Consider the following 5,121-nt stretch of genomic DNA (forward strand, 5'->3'; position numbering starts at 1 on the left):
TATTACTGTATGATTTACAGGAAACAATATTTTTTCTTCTTAAGCTAATTTAGGGCTTTTGCCCTCTGCTTTAGGTAAAACAAACAACTATTGCTTGCTCTGTTTATTTTGTGTCTGGATGCTGGCATGCTGCTGGACCATACACAGCTGAATGCCAGAAGACAAGAACTGTGGAGAAAGTGTGCACTTTCTTTTGGACAAATTGCAAATCTGACATGGGTCTTGACATTGTAAGATCTGCTCTTTGCAGCTCTGAGGACAGAGAAGCCTCAGATCTGAGTTCAGGAAAAGTGCAAACTGACATGCAATTGTTTTAGAAAAAAATTATATGAAAGAGCCAGTGAGAATTTGACTCTGAAGAGACTAAGATTTAAACGTTGCATGCATATTCAACTTTTATTAACAGGAAGCATATTAGAAGTTAACAATGCATGCATAATTAATGTGCATTTTTTACAGGTTAATTATTGGGTACAAATTGAAACGCCAGTGTACTGTCCTGTAAACTGCATCGTTTTGCTGAAAAATGTAGAAGCTGGAAAAGTGCTGTACAAGAGCGTGCAGATGCTGCAGGTCTGGTCTATAAACACTGAGTTTAACTGTCATGCTTGCATATATGACTTCTGGGTTGAAAATGTGGTGTTGCTGTTTTCTGCAGGGATACAAGTGCTAGATCCAGAGCTTGTTGGGTCTCTACAGAAGAATTTCAATTGAATGCACAGTCTTTTGGCCAAACACTTCTCTGACAACATGCACAATTTTTTCTGTCTCTACATCTTCAAATTGGCCTACAGGGCCGGTGTTATGCTATTGTTAGGCTTCACAGTAAACTACGAGGTTGAAATTCATATAAATTCTAAACATTTTTGCTCTCAGTGGGTGAAAACTTGTAAAAGGATGCTTCTCCTAGTAGGACTAGGGGAAAACTGTGATCTGGTATGGTATGCTGTGAACTGATCCCGTAAGTGAGACTTGGAAATACATAATTTGCAACTCCAGCTGAGGTTAGGTTGGTTTCCTTTAATAGCCTACGAAATGTCAGTGCTCTCTTCTGTTATCCCTTGCCTCACCTAAGGGACCCTTGGCAGTAAATTTTAAGATTTTTTTACATTTGCTTTTACATTTGCATTGTAAATGAAAACTTAGTCTCAATTAGCCTTTTATAAATTGGAAGTAATCTGATCCTTCTGTAATGTTTACAAATTTCCATTGGATAAGGCATTCTGAAGCTGGTTTGTGACATATTCTTTATTTACATATAGTTAATGTATATTTTATATGATATACTCCCATGCAATGATAGGGGAAGATTCCTGACTTGTCCTGACAGCCAGGAATTGAGATAACTGTTTTGGAGAGCTAGGTCTGCACAAAACAGCATGAGTGAGGTCAGGTTCCACTTTAGACAATCATGCAGACATGGCCCTGTGCATTACCTTTGCTGTAAGCAACAACAACAGTTTTTGCCTGCAACTACAACTGTGTCTTCCTTTGGAGACCACTTACGTGTTAGCTTGTCTTTCATCTTTCTAGACAGGGTTATTTTACAAAAAGTATTCTGCCCTAGAGGATAGGGATTAGTGGCTGTTTAACCAGATAAACATTACACCAACTGAGGAAAACTACAATAATAATGATGAAAACTATGGCTTTTGACAGATTCTGTGACTGAAAACCAATTTATTTTATCCTTCTTATTTATTTGCACCGCTAATTTCAATGACAGATTTTAACAAGTATTTAGCAAAAACTTCAAAGTCTTATGTTTTTGTTTCATCTTGCCTGTTTCTTCTATGGTTTCATAAAATGTTATCTCAAGGAGTAACTATTGTCGTATTGTGTTAGGTTTTTTCACGAAAATTCGGTTTTGGCATTGCTGGTGCTGTTTTGCACTGGGAGTATCTGCTATAAACTTAATTCTTTGATTCTCTGTTTAAAGATTCATATAAGCTTATATGTGCTTCTTCAGTGATTAAATTCTGGTCCTTTTACAGGTGCCAGCTGTTACTATAATCCTGAGAGATGTGATTTAAAGGCCTGTGCAGAATGAGGTGAAAGAGGGGGAAAAAAATTCCAGTCTCTTGGTAGGAGAGAAGTGGTAGTTGTTTTAGTGCAGATTTATGTGGCTGTGGTTAGATTAAACATAAACCAAAGTACTTGAGACAGCTCTAGTACTGTCCCTAATAGTAACTATTATTTGTACACTTTTGACACAACAGTTTTCTCAGAGCCGGATAATCTTGTGAGAAGGCCTAGCTGCAGGGAATGGAAAAACCTTTATTAACTTAAGCAGAATCAAGATTTTGCCCATTTTTTTTTTTAATCTGTCAGAGCATCAACTTTTATTTAACTAACAAAACAAATTGTTCTATTGAATCAGGTCAATTGGCAGTCCAGGCTGTAACTGAATACATCAAACCAGTGAAAACTAGCACTGCTGTGGAGCAAGCAGCCCTGCTGTCCTCCCAACTTGCCTGCTTATTGCCATCTTATATTAGTAGAATTGCATGGTAAATCTGATCAGAGAAATTTCTGGCTAATGATTTTACTGGAGAACAGAAAAGATAACCATGCTTATTTTCCTGAAGTGAGAATATTTATCAGAGCTATTGTGTTCTTTGAGGAAAAATGCTTCTTTTAAAAAGTTTCTTTTTAATATCTTTGTTGCGAATCACTACTTTTTTGACTTTGATCAGCTTCAAGAAACTTACTTTACTCTCAGCTGGAAGGTTCTAAACCATTAAGTTACAATAAGATGATGCCAGGAACTTGCATGTGGATGAAGACAGGAGCGTGAAAGGACACATTCAACTGAACAGAGACTCTGAAAATTTGAATGGAGCAGGAAAAAGTGTCAGATGTGTAGTCTTGCTCAACTGAAATCAGAGTATAAACCTGGAAAACAGTGAGTAGAAGGGAGTGAACCCTCTTAGCAACTGTTTGTAACAGTGCATCTGCTACGGAATTCCTATGCTTTGGGATGGGGAAAAAAAAAAGGATAAATTAAGTGAGATTTCTTCCTGGCAGGATTCTTTTATTGTTTTTTTGAGGGGTTAGTTTCAGAGGACATCAGATGGATTCATTGGGGGTATAGTTTTAAGCTTTTGAAATAAGTACTGGGCTATAATACTTTTGTGATGAATAGACATGGAAGTGTGTTTTTATTGAGGAGACTTTTGGTGGTGGTATGGGCTAACACAATGCGATGAACAGCTAAATGGGAGAGCTTGCGTTTTCCCTGTAGTGTGGGGAATGTTTTCACAAGATTTGTGGTATTGAGTGAGGGGTGCATTTAGGTGCAGACCACAAGACGTCCATTTGAAGTTTTATAGTTTCATTCTGTTTTCAAGTAGGCTTGGATTGTTCCCTAAACAAGGATAGCAAATAGTAGCAGAGAGGACAGTGTGTCTCAGTCTGGTAGTGTGGGCTTAGAACATCCTCAGCCAAATTCCCAATAAAAAGCAAGCTCCAGAGCTGAACAGCTAGTTGTTTAAGACCTTGGATTACGGTTAGCATTTTGAGGAGTACTGCGTAGTCTTCACAGTATGAGTTTATGTAAAAATCTTTGTAGATCAACTGTGAATTTGCAAGTTGCTGGTTCTCGGTCAAGAAGAAAAAACCCATCTGTAGCTGAAGCTAGTTTGCTCTGGTAGAGTATCCACGGGAAATGATCTGTTTGAAGGGAGTGGTAGTGGTGGTAAGGATTTAGAAGGGAACATGCCCTAAATGTAAGGGAGATGTTGGAGGGAAAGGTGGAAATGCTTGAGGGCTGATGACATGAGCAAAGCAGAGATGGGCAGTTGAAAAGCACATGTAAGTAGGTGCAAACCCTTGTCCAGTGTTCAGCTGTCCAAGGCTCAGTTATGAAGCACAGATGCAAGTCCCTTGCTTAGCTTTGCTGAAAAAGTTGTTGAACTGAGTGTACATGTCATAAAGCCATGTAATAAAACAATAACTTTTTTTAGTTTTTTACAAGATAGTAATGGCAATTCACAGAGATAAGTTCAATTCGAGGCATGAGGGGAAAGATTTTTTTTTTTTTTTTTTTTGCAAATTAGAAGATCGCTATTAAAAAAAACTGAATATCAGCCTGTTCCAAGGAGTGATGGGAGGCAGCCTTGCTCCATGTGTCTCATGAGTGCCAAGCCAGCAGAGACATGTGATGTGCCTACATCAAGGGGGTAAGTACGTAACTTTTCATCTTGGCAATGTGTTAGTCCTGTCTATATGCTGATTAGCTAATATAATGGTTGTATATGCTACTTGCAGAGCCTCTGAGTATGGTAGAAGCTATTAAAACGAGTCATTCGGTAGAGGAGAAGACATACCTGAGAGATGATAGTAATATGCAGAGCGTTGAAGATGAGGACTAGATTTTTATTGCACAGGGGGAAAAAAAAAGTAAGTAGATGAGAGGATTTAGTAGAGCTGGTGACAGAGATGGCATAGGAAGATAATCATGGCAAGCTATATTTTTAGACAGAAGAGGGATGATCTGAGTGTTAGAAAAGTTGGGAATGTTTAGAAACTATTTAGGGAGTTGTTTTGGGAATGGGACAGCATCTAAATGCGCAGGGCAGAAGACTGGAAGAGTGAAAGCTCCCCTTTTGGTGCTTCTCTGGGTGGGAGTGGTGGAATGGAGCACGAGTTCTGCCAGGGTCAGGGGGAGCATTGGGTGCACAGTTCAGTTCAATAAAACTTACTTGATGAGAACAGGAGGAGGTTTTCCTGAAACAGTAGGAAGAGGAGGGTTAGAATAATGTCTTTCTGCATCCTGGTTAGCAGCTTAGATCTCATGTTTAGTTTAAGGTTTTCAAAGCTGTGGGTTTTCAAAGCAGCTTCTATATGTTGTAGATGAATTCTGATTAACAGCAGCATTCTGAAGCTGATATCTTTCTGAGAAGTAGAGTCTTAATGCAGAAACACAACTGGGGGTTGGATTGTATATATTCCTCCAGAAACATTCGTATAACCATTTCTTTTATTTCTGTCTCTACTGAAACTCCTGCTATGACTGACACCTCTAAACTATGTTCCAGGAGTCTTGCTGGAAATTCAAGCCATTGTTAGCTTCCTCTGTTGAAGCTCCAGTGAAGTTAATGGACTATGAAATTACCTTAA

This window comes from Falco peregrinus, chromosome 2 (assembly GCF_023634155.1).
Source record: "Falco peregrinus isolate bFalPer1 chromosome 2, bFalPer1.pri, whole genome shotgun sequence".
Lineage (NCBI taxonomy): Eukaryota > Metazoa > Chordata > Aves > Falconiformes > Falconidae > Falco > Falco peregrinus.